This window comes from Trichechus manatus, unplaced genomic scaffold (assembly GCF_000243295.1).
Source record: "Trichechus manatus latirostris isolate Lorelei unplaced genomic scaffold, TriManLat1.0 scaffold00139, whole genome shotgun sequence".
NCBI classification, from domain to species: Eukaryota; Metazoa; Chordata; class Mammalia; order Sirenia; family Trichechidae; genus Trichechus; species Trichechus manatus.
Window position 1 is genome coordinate 3,140,613 of NW_004444075.1, and position 14,636 is coordinate 3,155,248.

General features: G+C 42.5%; 1 long non-coding RNA gene across 1 annotated transcript; it reads left to right on the plus strand.

The window, feature by feature from the left end:
* The first annotated feature begins 983 nt into the window (after positions 1-983).
* LOC111822200 (uncharacterized) lies at positions 984-14,317 on the plus strand. The gene is made up of 4 exons (XR_002825468.1): positions 984-1,326; positions 2,272-2,390; positions 11,133-11,173; positions 14,080-14,317. It is a non-coding gene; the product is annotated as an uncharacterized LOC111822200 (long non-coding RNA).
* The last annotated feature ends 319 nt before the right edge of the window (positions 14,318-14,636 follow it).

Here is a 14,636-nt window from a genome sequence, read left to right on the forward strand (position 1 = left end):
CAACCCCTGATGCCAAAGACAAATTTCATTCCCTTTAAGCTGCACCGACTTTGCTCAAGATTCACTCAAACTCAATGTTTTAACTTGGTTCTGGTTAGATAAATGCCGTTGCAAATTCCACAAGATCAAGAAATTGACCAAATCAAGATCTGAACTCAAGATAGATCCCCAGAGAGGGGCTAGCTATGTTGAGTTTTGTCAGTGAGGAGCACAGGCACAAGGATATATAGGCATAGCTATAGGTCCTCAGGAGAGAGACCCGGTTGGGAACACCTGGCATATCTTAATGTCGTTATGTCATAGTACTAGTGAGACTGATACATTGAATAACAGAAGCCTTCCTTGCCTTAAGCAGCCTTTTCTTCCCCAATCCTTAACACACACACACATACACCCCAAACTTGTTCAGCAGGACTCTTGAGAGAAGCCAATGGTAAAACAAACCCGGGTGCTGCTGTCAGCGCCTGGAAAGGTCCGAGCACTCAATACGGCTCACTCGTCTGTCTCTCCGCCTCGCCCTCCTCTTCCCCCGCTACTCCCCAACCCGGGATCTCGGCACCGTAGCTAGGGCAAGTCTCACCCAAACGCCCCTCCCACGGTCCCATTCCAGGGCGGGGGGCTTGGGCAGCGGCCTCCCCCAAGACAGCGGGAGAAGGCGGCAGGGTGTCTGCGTCTGAGGCCAGGGCAGTCCCGCCCCACATGAACCCCTGGGGCCGACAACTAGGAGATGAGAAAAGGAAGGTGGCCGAGGGCATCTGCAGGCAGCCAGGCCTCGCCGCCCACCCACCCACTGCCCAGCCCAAGGCCGCTCTCCCGGCCCTCGTGCACCGCCCGCCCGCGTCCCGCCCGCCCCGCCCTCCGGCCCTCGCCGGCACCGAGACCGCAATTCCAGTCGCCCTAGCCCGGGGCAGCCCTTACCTGCCGTAAGAGGCGCCCGGAGGAGGAGGGATTGGGAGGATGCCTCAGGCCCGGACACTTGGACCAACTGACACCGGCAGCTCCGCCTCCTCCGCCCACGGAGCGTGCGCTAAGAGAAAAGTCCCGCCTCGACCCGGCCAACTGCCAGCCAATCCTCACTCGGAATGTACGCCTGCGCACTAGCCGACTGGCGCCCCAACCCTCCTCTCTCAAAACACCCGATCTATCTTTTGCCGTAACAGAAAGGACACTGTCATCCAATCAGGATTGAGGTATTTGTGGGCGGGGAAAGAGTGGGCGTGTCCTAGAAGAGCAATAGCCAATGAAGGTACGGAGGCGAAGTTCAGCGTGTGAAAGCCAGTCCAGGCGAGGCAGCTGTTTAGTCTCAGCCGGAGTTTGAAAATTGGGGTAAGAAATTGCGAACGCATAATCCTGGCTGTTGTCAGGAAGGAGGTCGGTATAGCCAAACGCTAGGCGAGGGAAAAATCATTCAAATTTAAGAAAAGGGCATTAGTGGACTGAAGAGAGAAAGAAAGCCAACACAGTATTTTTGTTCCTCAATTCTAAAAGCAGACTTTCCCTTTTTTTTATTTCCCAAATCGGAATGCTCATAAAGTGTACGTCTAGTGGAATGTTCTCCCTTCCTCCCTCAAACTATTATTAAATCTATATAGTGCGCCTGACAATGATATTTTAGAATTGAGAAAATACCTCAATAGCACTTTGGTATAGTGCTTTTGCTCACCTCATCCCATTTGACCCTCACAGCAACCCAAGAAAGAAACTGAAGCTTAGAGAAAAATAAATTTCTTGCTCAAGGTCAAACCTTCAGTACAAATGCTATATGCCAGGTTTTGGGATGAAAATGTGGTCTTGCTTGACACTGTTCATAGATATCTAGCACTTGGCACGTAGCAGCATCCTGCTTGTTGTGACACCAGCAGAGATACGTGTTTTGATTTTGGCACGTACATTCTCAGCTGTAGGGGTTAGCCTTATGTCTACCTGTTTCTTTACATTTTACTTCTGTCACAATTTGCTGGCATATAGCCTTAATCCTTTTAAGGGCTACACTGAAAAAAGAAAACTCTTCCATTCAGTGTCTGAGAGCTGTATGTTTGGCTGGAACTGCAATGCACAGCTTGAGGAAATTTGCTAGAATGCGATGCAGGAGATAAATAAATGGAAAATAAGAAAAGTCTAACATTAGTCTAACAGAAATGCCAAAAAGAGAAACCAGAGAGAATTGCGCAGGGTTCAAAGAATTTTCCAGGACTGGTGGAATATTTAAATCCTCAGATTCAAGAAGCACTTATTGTTGAGCAAGATTAATGTGAAGATTTCCATATGTAGACACATCGTGGTGAAACTGCAGAACACCAAAAACCAAGAGAAACTATTAAAAGCAACTCTTAAAACACGTGGTATTGACACAAGGATCAACAAACAGGAAACTGGGAAAGAAGGCGCCTGTAAGTATACAATAAATGTGTCTGATACAGAATAAGTGTTGGTAAGGATGTGGGGAAGCAGAACTATTGTTGCTATTGGGAGTGTAAATTGGTACAATAACTTTGTTCATTGGCCATAGAAAAGATAAATTATGATGAAAAGCTCAACTGTGTCAAATACTGTTGATCTGTTAAGTAAGATCAGGACTGAGAACTGACCCCAAAAATTTCTTTTTGGTCATGGCACTATCAAAGTCAAGTTTTTACTTGTTTAGGTGCTTTTTGCTTGTTATTTATTTCTAATTTTATTGTACTTTTGTCTAAGGAATATATGCCTTTATTTATTTGCACTGACAATCAGTGTCCTAGAAAATTATTATGAAAGAATTGAAAGGCAAATTAATTTACCATTTCCTGCTTTTTATTTCCTTCCAAGTCGAAGAATTGGATTCATGTAGATACTCCTCCAGCACTGCTGCTCCTTTCTAGTCTCCTTTTCTCCTTAACTGCATAATATTTATATGTCAGAGAATGGAAGGGCTGAGTCCACAGACCTCTTCTCTATTCATACTCACTATGTAACCTTATCCAATCATTGAATGGCATTAATCACCATGTATATGCTGTCACCTCTATCATTTATATCTCCAACATGGATCTTCCACTTAGGCCCTAGACTAGTATAGCTAACTGCCTCCTCAACATCCCACTTGTGTCTCTCCTAGGCATGCCAAACACAATGATTTAAAAAAACAAACTTATTATTCCATACACATACCCCAAACCTGCTTTTCTCACAATCTTCTTTATCTCAGTAAATGGCAACCCTATCTTTCCAGTTGCTTAGACCAAACACCTTGGCATAATCCTTGACTCTTCTTTCTCTCATATACCGCATCCAATTCAACAGTAAGCCCTGCTGATGCTGGAAAGTATATCCAAAATTTGACAATCACTCACCATCTCCACTCCATACACTCTGGTCCAAGCCACTATTCTCTTTGGGATCTGGGTTACTGAAATAGTTTTCTGACTCCTCTCCCTGCCACTACCCGCTCCAGGCTATTCTCCACACAGTAACAAGAGTGATCTTTTAATGTAGTGTGCCAAGTAACACCCACTTAGTCTCAGGATGCAGAAAGCTGCCAATGAATGTCGTTCCCAACTTAACAATGAGAAAACAGCCGGATAACCTACAAAAATTAATAACGTTTAAATTAGCAGCATCAATTTAATGTGAAAATGGTGATGTTTTGGTGAAACTGCATTTTCACTCACAAAATGAACAGGTTGCTGACGGCCAGAGTTCAATATGCCTATACTGGGAGCCATTCTCCTATCACTTTTTCCTACATGAATTATTATAAAACCTTCCAGCAACAGTGCTATGTACCAGGATAACTTTTGGCCAGATTATCAGGAATCTGGGACACTGAGCCCCTAAATTCCATGGAATTACTCCTGCTGATAAAACCAGCCTTCTTAACTCCCATCTGAACAGATTACTTTATCATTTTCTGCTAAGCCATCCTCCCAAGTAAAACCATTATCCCTTCCACCCCATCTAAGGAGATTAACCCAGCTGTGCCTGAAGAGTCTTTGTCTGTGATATTACCTGGGGCAGCTCCTGGGTGTTTTCTGAGGCATCACCTGAGGCACATGCCATACAAGACTTTGCTAAATGTCCCCAGGACCCATCACCACCACCTGTTTTTTGCTTCTAGACCTATAACTAGACTTAAGGCCCAGTGAGCCCCAAATAGTGAAGTATAAAGTGTGACCCAGGAGGAAGTACATTACACTCCAAAAGAACCTCTTGATTTTTCTAATATATGCAAACAGAAATCTGGGGAGTAGGTGTGGGAATGGCTACTAAGGGTGTGGGATAATGGTATAAGGAACATAAAGTTGGATCAGTCTGAGTTTATTGATATGGGCCCACTAAGAACAGATTCTTCATTCAGTGTTTTAGCTTGAGAAGTTAGAAAAGGATCTAATACATGTAGTTTATTTGGTTGGTTCACTGAAGCATGGATTACATGATGGCCTACACTAAATCAAGTTGAAGTGCCAGACTTGCCTTGGTATACTGTAGAAAAAGGTATCCAAAGGCTTAGGGAAATTGGCATGTTAGAGTGGATCTATCAGGTTAAACCCACAGACCCACACATAGAGTGCCCAGAGGACACATCTTTTACCACGACGAGGAACAAATTTGTGAAGGGATCGCCAGCATCCCTGAATACTGCTGTGATTGCTATTTTATGTAACTCAGATTTGACAGTGGGCACTGCCCTAACTGTATTAAGACATCTAACTACAATGGGGCTGATTGCACCCTGTGGTGGTAGGGCCCAAGTGGCTGCAGTCAATCAACAAAGATGAGATGGGTGTGGTTACCTAATGGACAGTGGAGTCAAAACAGTAATCAGAATAGTCTGACTCGAATGGACTTATGGCATTGGCTACTTAGTCAAGGTGTCCCTAGGAATGAAATAGATGGGAAATCTACTAAATATTAATATGTACAAGCGGGAGAATTCTAGGTCAAGTGAAAGGCAGTCTAACTCGAATTGCCATAATAGAGAGTTGCAGCCCCTCAGTCAATTCCCAGACCTTAGCCAGTTTATAAATCCATAACCCCTTGAATGGAGGGAAGGCACATCTACTTGAGGAAGAACCCGACTACACAGCCAAAAAATTTTACTGTTAATCTTTCACCCAGCCTTCTCCAAAGGGATCTATGGCCTTTTATGAAATGAATCAGACTTTTTGGGGATTACTAACTCTAAACTGACGCTAATTCCAGAAGACCCAAAACATCACTGTGGCCCACCAGTCACAATAGGGGCCTATTGAGGTCAGATTATTAATGGAGTCTTAGCTTCGGTCTGTCTCGAAGTGGGTCTAGTGAATCCCTGAGCCCATCCTGTAGTGATTTCCACAGTTCCAGAATGCATACTTGGAATAGATACAACAAATGGAAGAACCTCCACACTGAATCCCTGAAATGTAGAGTAAGGACTATTATTGTAGGAAAAGCCAAGCAGAAGCCATTAGAACTACCCCTACCTAGGAAAATAGAAAACCAAAGCAACACCATCTTCCCGGAGAGATTGCAGAGATTACTGCCACCATCAAGGACTTGAAGGAACCCTGGTGGTTCCCAGTTAAAGCACTCAGCTGCTAACCTAAATGTCAGTGGTCTGAACCCACCAGCCACTCCATGGGAGAAAGATGTGGCAGTCTGCTTCCATAAAGATAACAGCCTTGGAAACCCTATGGGGCAGTTCTACTCTGTCCTGTAGGGTCACTATGAGTCATAATTGACTCGATGGTAGTGATGGTATCAAGGATTTGAAGAATGCAGAGTGGTGATACCCCCCACATCTCCATTCAATTCACCTATTTGCCCTGTGCAAAAAAAAAAACAAAAAAAAAAAACAAATGAATCTTGGAGAATAACAGTGGATTATCATAAACTTAACCAGGTGGTGACTCCAATTGCAGCTGCTGTTCCAGATGTGGTTTCATTGCTTGAGAAAATTAATACATCTCCTGGTACCTGGTATGCAGCTATTAATCTGGCTAATGCCTTTTTCTCTATTCTGGTTTTGAAGAAACACCAGAAACAGTTTGCCTTCAACTGGCATGGCCAGCAATACACCTTCACTATCCTACCTCAAAGTATATCACCTCTCCAGCCCTATGTCATAATTTAGTCCAAGGGACCTTGATCACCTTTCACTTCCACAGACATCACACTGGTCTATTACATTGATGCATTATACTGATTGGACATAGTAAGGAAGAAGTATCAATGACTCTAGACTTACTGTTAAGACATTTGTGTACTACAGGGTGGGAAATTAATCTGACTAAAATTCAGGCCCTTTCCACCCCAGTGAAATTTCTAGGAGTCCAGTGGTATGGGGCATGTTGAGATATTCCTTCTAAAGTGAAGAATAATTAGTTACATCTGGTCCCTTCTATAACTACAAAGGAAGCACAACACCTGATGGGCCTCTTTGGCTTTTGGAGGCAACATATTCCTCATTTGGGTGTGCTACTCCAGCCTATTTATCAAGTGACTTGAAAAGCTGCTAGTTTTGAGTAGGGACCAGAACAAGGGAAGGCTCTGCAACTAGTTCAGGCTACCATGCAAGCCACTCTGCCACTTGATCTGGCTGATCCAATGGTTCTTGAAGTGTCAGTGGCAGATAGAGATGCTGTTTGGAGTCTTTGGCAGGCCCCTACTGGTGAAGCACAGCTCAGACCCTTAGAATTTTGGAGCAAAGCTCTGTCATCCTCTGGAAATAATTTCTCTCATTTTGAGAAACAGTGTTTGGCTTGTTACTGGGCCGTAGTAGAGACTGATCACTTAACCATGGGCCACCAAGTCACCATGCAGCTTGAGCTGCCTATCATGAACTGGGTGTTGTCTGACCCACAGAGTCATGAAGTCAGACGTACACAGCAGCACTTCATCATTAAATGGAAGTGGTATATACGAGATTGGGCTCAAGCAGGACGTGAAGACACAAGTAAGTTACATGAGGGTGTGGCTCAAATGTCCATGGTGCCAATTTGTCACATTACCTTCTCTGTCCCAGTCTGTACCTAAGACCTCATGGAGTGTTCCTTAAGATCAGTTGATGGAGGAAGAGAAAACTCATGCCCAGTGTACAGATGGTTCTACAAGATATATAGGCACCACTTAATAGTGGACAGGAGCAGCACCATAGCCCCTTTCTGGGACCTCCCTGAAGGATAGTGGTGAAAGGAAATTCTCCCAATGGGCAGAACTTCGAACAGTGCACTTGGTTGTTCACTTTGCTTGAAAGGAAAAATGGCCAGATGTGATTGTATACTGATTCATGGGCTGCAGCCATTGGCTTGATTGGGTGGTCAGGGACTTGTAAGGAACATAATTGGAAAATTGGTGACAAGGAGGTATGGGGAAGAGGTATGTGGATAGAACTCTCTGAATGGTCCAAAGAAGTGAAGGTATTTGTGTCTCATGTGAATGCAGAGGAGGATTTTAACAATCAAGGGGATAGGATGGTGCATTCTGTGGAAACCACTCATCCTAATTTTCCCAGCCACTCCCATCATTGCCCAACAGGCTCGGAAACAAAGTGGCCGTGGTGGCAGGGATGGAGGTTATACATGGACACAGCAACATGGATTTCCAATCACCAAGGCCAACTTGGCTACAGCCACTGCTGAGTGCCCAATCTGTGAGCAGCAGAGACCAACACTGAGTCCCCAATATGGCACCATCCCTTGCAGTGATCAGCCAGCAACCTGGTGGCAGATTGATTACATTGGACTGCTTCCATCATGGAAAGGGCAGTGTTTTGTTCTTACTGGGATAGACACTTACTCTGTATATGGATTTGCCTTCCCTGCACACAGTGCTTATGCCAAATTTACCATCCATGGACTTACAGAATGCCTTACCTACCATCATGTTTTTGCACACAGCATTGCCTTGGATCATGGGACTCACTTCACAGTAAATGAAGTGTTTCAATTGACCCATGCTCATGGAATTCACTGGTCTTACCATGTTCCCCATCATCTTGAAGCAGCTGGCTTGATAGAACGATGGAATCCCTTCTAAACACACAATTACAGCACCAGCTAGGTGACAATGTCTTGCAGGCTTGGGGCAATTTTCTCCAGGAGGCTGTATATGTTCTAAACCAGCATCCAATATATGGTGCTGTTTCTCCCATAGCCAGGATTCATGGGTCCAGCAATCAAGGGGTGGAAATGGGAGTGGCACCATTCATTATTATCCCTAGTGATCCACTTGCAAAATTTTGCTTTCTGTCCCCATGACCCTATGCTCTGCAGTCTAGAGAGCTTAGTTCCAAAGGGAGGAATGCTCCTACCTGGAGACATATCACTGATTCCATTGAACTGGAAGCTAAGAATGCCTCCTGGCCACTATGGGCTTCTTATGACTCTGGATCAACAGGCAAAGAAGGGAGTTACCATATTGGCTGGTGTGATTGATCCTGATTACCAAGAGGAAATTGGATTGATATTACCTAAGGGAGGTGTCATGGATTGAATTATGTCCTCCAAAAAATATATGTATCAATTTGACTAGGCCATGATTCCCAGTATTTTGTGGTTGTCCTCCATTTTGTGATTGTAATTTTATGTTAAAGAGGATTAGGGTGAGATTATAACACCACCGTTACTAAGGTCACATCCCTGATCCAATGTAAAGGGAGTTTCTCTGGGGTGTGGGTTGCACCACCTTTTATGTTACAAGAGATAAAAGGAAAGGGAAGCAAGCAGAGAGTTAGGGACCTCACACCACCAAGAAAGCAGTGCCAGGAGCAGACCATGTCCTTTGAACCCAAGATTCCTGTGCAGAGAAGCTCCTAGTCTGGGGTAAGATTGATGAGAAGGCCGACAGAGAGAGAAAGCCTTCCCCTGGAACTGACACCCTGAATTTAGACTTTCAGCCTACTTTTCTGTAAGGAAATAAACTTCTCTTTGTTAAAGCCATCCATTTGTGGTATTTCTGTTAGAGCAGTACTAGATTACTAAGACAGGAGGTAAAGAAGAGTATGTCTGAAATGCAGGAGACCCCTTAGGGTGTCTCTTAGTACTACCGTGCCCTGTGATCAAAGTCAATGAAAAACTACAGCAACCCAATTCCAACATGACTACTTATGGCCCAGACCCTTCAAGAATGAAGGTTTGGGTCATCCCAGCAGGCAAAGAACCACAACCAGCTGAGGTGTTTGCTGAGGGCAAAGGGAATACTGAATGGGTGGTGGAAGAAGGTAGTGCTAAATACCTGCTATGACCATGTGATCAGTTGCAGAAACAAGGACTGTAATTGTTAAAAGTATTTTCCCTTGTTTTATAATATGTGTATGTGTGTGTGATTATATATATAGCAAATATTTTTGTTTTCTTCTCTCCCTTATCCCATTACTTATAAAATATAAGATGTAAACAGGCTAGTGTGTTTTTGGTTGTGTGCGTGTTAGTCGTATAATGTTAGGTACCAAGTATGACTTTATAATTATCTTTATTTAGAGATTATGTATAGTTTAAGGAGATGTGTGCAGGTGCCAGGTTGGCAAGGGGTGAAATATGATGGTTAATGTTATATGTCAACTTGATTAGATTTTGATTCTCAGTGGTTATTATGGATTGAATTGTATCCCCCAAAAATGTGTGTCACCTTGGTTAGGCTATGATTTCTAGTATTGCGTTATTAGCCTCCATTTTGTGATCTGATGTAATTTTCTTATGTGTTGTAAATCCTAATCTCTGCCTGTGGTTAATGAGGCAAGATTAGGTTATGTTAAAGAGGATTAGAGTGGGATGCAACACCTTTACTCAGGTCACAGCCCTTATCCGATGTAAGGGGGTTTTCCCTGGGGTGTGGCCTGCATCACCTCTTATCTTACAAGAGATAAAAGGAGAGAGAAGCAAGCAGAGAGAGAGGGACCTCATACCACCAAGAAAGAAGTGCCAGGAGCAGAGCATGTCCTTTGGACCTGGGGTCCCTGTGCTGAAAAGCTGCTAGACCAGGGGAAGATTGATGACAAGGACCCTCCCCCAGAACCGACAGAGAGAGAAAGCCTTCCCTGGGAGCTGGTACCCCGAATTCAGACTCCTAGCCTCCTAAACTGTGAGAGAATAAATTTCTGTTTGTTAAAGCCATCCACTTTCTGTTATAGCAGCACTAGATAACTAAGGCAGTGGTTTAGCCAACATTGGACTGATTGTTTTTCTGTAAGTAATATAATGTAATCACCTCCATGATGTGCTCTGATGTGATCAGCCAATCAATTTTAAGGGGAGTTTTCTCAGGGGTGTGGCCTGCATACAATATATATGGATTTTCTGGCAAAGCTCACCGGCTTTTGCTCTGGATCCTGCATCTGAGTTGTCATCCTCTACCCTCCAGTTCATTGGACCTGAGCCAGCAGCCTTCCGCCTGACCTGCAGGTCTTAGGATTTGCCCCTACAACCCCGTGAGCCAGCAATCTTCTGCTTGACCTGCCAGCTTTGGGTTCATCAGCCCCTGTAGCCATGTGAGTCAGGAGAAGCCTCCAGCCTGACTCCTGACCCATGGATTTGGGACTTGCCAGCCTTCACAACCACACAAAGCATTTCCTTGAGATAAATCTCTCCATATATATCTACATACATACACTTAACTGGTTTGTCTCCTATAGAGAACCCAGCCTAAGACAGCCACGAAACATTCCCTTCTTCTGAATCAGATAAACATTCATATTCAAAATGAAACCACTGTAATTGCATAGAAATATTTGTAAGATGATCATCCATGTGATTCATAATATGCACATATTAATGATTGGATACAACAATTGAAATAAAAGCACAAAATTATTTTTTTTTCATAGAGAATGAGAGATCTCCAAATTGAAAAATACTGTTACAAAGTAATGTATTACATGGGGAAGAAATGATGAGTAAAAAATTGAAAACTTTCCAGATCATTTTGATGTTCCAGTCTGACATACTCATCGTACATATAAAAACTTCAATCTTGTCTTAAGTAATTAGAGAGTTCTAAACATTCTGTGGATATTTTAAAGTGAAATATGTTAAATGTAGGCATTTTGATAACTTTCAAGTGTAACCAGGTGTGTTCTCTGATACTTTAAGCTCATTAATTTGCAAAATTTCTTTCATCTCATTCCTAAATAAGAACTCATGTTTTCTTTTTTTACTTATTTTTTTTTCTCTTGAAAGGTTATTGAATTCATTGGAGAATGAGCACTGTCCTGAATTTGGTGAGTAAAGAATGTATCCCACTCGTTGAAACTTGTTTTCAAAACTAGAGTTAATACTATACCATACTACTATGTGGTAAATTAAAGTTGTTATCGTACACTTTTCTTAAGATTATAAGATAATAGTCTTAAGATCATAATCAATAGTTGGCTAATTTAATCAGAGTCATTTTCATTCATTTGTTCAATATATAGATGGAAAGGTAAGAAATTGCTAGTGTATTTTTGATGGGTTTCTCAAACAAGAATTGAGGAGGAATTCAGGGTCTCTATGGAGTCATGCTTTTAACTTTATGACAAAAATGAAAATAAGTATGAATGACTCTATGCAGTCTTGATGCATATTTTTCTCTGGACTAAACTAGTATTTTCCCCAAGATTGGTGCTTATACCTCTGGATGTACATGATGAGCTTTTAAAAATAGTTATATATTTATTTTAATGTAATAGAAAATTATGAAGAAGACGCATAACCTTCAATTCACAGATGTAATGCTTAGAATAAAGCTAAGTTCAAAAAAAGATTTTAATTAAATGATAGTACAGGTGGTGGAAAGATGTGGCAAAAATTGCAATGTTGGTATGCTGATGACTGGTTTGGAAAATCCTTATTTATTGACAGCGCAACAAGCGTTGGTTTGAGGAAGAAGAAACCTGGGTTCTAATTCTGGCTCAACCTATATTTGTTCATTCAATTCTTTACTCATTTACTCATTGATAAGTTTCATTTCTATTATAAGCCAGATACTGTAGGGCATCCAAAAATTAGTAAAATTATCCATAAGATTGTGGGAGATGAGTCACTTTACTATAGGCCCCATTTCCTTAAAATGAGGGCTTGACATAGCATTATTCCGCTTCTCTAACATCATAAAATTGAGGACTTTACCAAATAATACCAAAACAAAAACAAAACAAACAAACAAAAAAAAAACCCGTTGCCATCAAGTCAGTTCTGACTTATAGTTGACCCTCTAGAACAGAGTAGAACAGCCAGAAGCCGACTGCCATATCTTTCTACCACAGAGCAGCTGGTGAGTTCAAACCACCGACAGCCAAACACTTGACCATTGTGCCACCAGGGCTGCTTGTAACACTACCACTGAGTTCTAGTGTATCATTCTTCTTATTTAACAGTCAACCTTTGAGGGTTTGATTGTGTCCAACCCTCTAGCTCTTAGCATCATGCCTGGCATAGGTTCTCAAAGCATGTTTCCCGAGTGAGTTATCTATGAGCCACTCCATTCCAGCTTTTATGGTTTGTGATTCTGTGATCTTCTATACACTAATCTACCATTATCAATCATTTCAGCTGGGTACATGTTCCACTGAAATTTTATAAAATAATCTGCCTTTACAGTCACGACTAATCATTAGGGACCTGGAAGCATAAAGGGGATTCTGTTTCAATAAGATATAAGGTCATTATTTAAAGGGCATAGGAGTCAGAGTTACGGCAATGACTAACGTTTTATAAAACAATGCACAGGAGTTGCTAGCAAGGCTCTAAAATGCTAGGCTGCTAATGGATTTTTTTAATTTCAACACATAAGCATAATCCTCATAGTTTTCTGTTTCCCTGGTAACATTTGTGCTAAAAATAATCAACTTGGGAGAGTTATTCTGTCAGGGTTTATCAAGATCTGGTGTTTTACGGTACTTAAAAAAAAAGTTGCAGTTCAGTGGATTACAACTCATGACAACCCCACATGTATTAGAGTAGACCTGTGCTCCATAGGGTTTTCAATGGCTAATTTTTCAGAAGCAGATCACCAGGACTTTCTTCTGAAGTTCCTCTGGGTGGACGGGAAACTCTAACCTTTTGGTTAGCCACCAGGTGTGTTAACAATTCACACCACCCAGGGGCTCCTTTACGCTACTTACAAGCTGACAAGTTAGCCTGCTACTGTTCCATGAATGTTGGCAGAAGACATGAGATGACTGGATCAAAGACTATTAAGATTTACCAGCAGCATGAGCTTCGTGCTGGTTTGTATCTGTTAACCCCAAGTCCCACAGGGTTAATGTGGAGGGCTCAGATAGATGCCTGCACACACACTGGGTTGCACTACAGGAGATAAACACTGAGCTTGGGTAATCTATTGCTTTCATAGCAAGCAGAAGCAAGCTTACTTTTTGTCCAGGGGGAAGCATTATCTTATCCCTTAAAGTTATTTACTGCAAACACACTGTTATGGATTGCATTGTGTCCCTCCAAAATGTGTGTCAACTTGGCTAGGCCATGATTCCCAGTACTGTGTGATTGTCCACCATCTGATGTGGTTATCATATGTGTTGTAAATCCTAACTTCTATGATGTTAATGGCGCAGGATTAGAGGCAGTTATGTTAATGAGGCAGGACTCAATCTACAGGATTAGGTTGTATCTTGAATCAATCTCTTTTGAGATATAAAAGAGAGAATTGAGCAGAGAGGAGAGGGACCTCGTTGTCACCATGCAAGAAGAGCCAGGAGCGGAGTGCATCCTTTGGACCTGGGGTACCTGGTTGAGAAGCTCCTAGACCAGGGGAAGATTAATGACAGGGACCTTCCCTCAGAGTTGACAGAAAGAGAAAGCCTTCCCCTGGAGCTGGCACCCTGAATTTGGACTTCTAGCCTCCTAAACTGTGAGAGAATAAAATTCTCTTTGTTAAAGCCATCCAGTTGTGTTACTTGTTATAGCAACACTATATAACTAAGACACACTCCCTAAGAAATGGCCCAGGAAAAGGCTGGGTCAGGACCTTGTACTCTTGTCATACCAACAAGAGTATGCAGGGACACTCAGGACCCATGGTGGAATGCCTCTCCCCCAAGTCTCTAACTTGCATAATCTTTAATTTTTGTGATGGATATCTATTTCTCTTCCTCTTTCCTTATACAATATCTCAAATGAAATTTCTCAGGTGCACTAAAACAGCCCAGTACATCAGAAAGTGTTGGTGGGATGCCTAAGGGTCAATAAGGAAGAGAACTACACTAGCTGGAGACTGAAGAAGAAGCAATAGAAGTCACTGGTACGATAGTAAATAATTGATATTTATTGACTAAGTCAAGTAGTATTTGCGGCTCTCTACTCCACACCCCGCCCCTTTCTTTTCTTGCTAGTTGATCATGTTTTGCAACCATCATAAATAAGGACAAGCCTGCCTGTAGTTTATGTTTTAAAATAATTGGTTAAAAACAGTAACTACCAGGATTGTTAGTAACACTCATCACAGCAAAAGCAGGTCCCAGCTTTTGTATGCTGAAGCAGAGATCTGGCCAGGATTCCTTTGTACCTCCTTCTCGAGTGACGACAGAAATGTAGAGAAAATCTTGCTCCTTAGTGATAGGGGCCCTGCCTGTGTCCTGCTCAGAAATGGCCTCTCTGCGTGCTGTGTTTGGTCTAACGGCTGTTGACAACCAGTTTAATCAGCTCAAGTCCCCTTAAACCTGTAGAAGCAGTATCTCCGCAATTTAC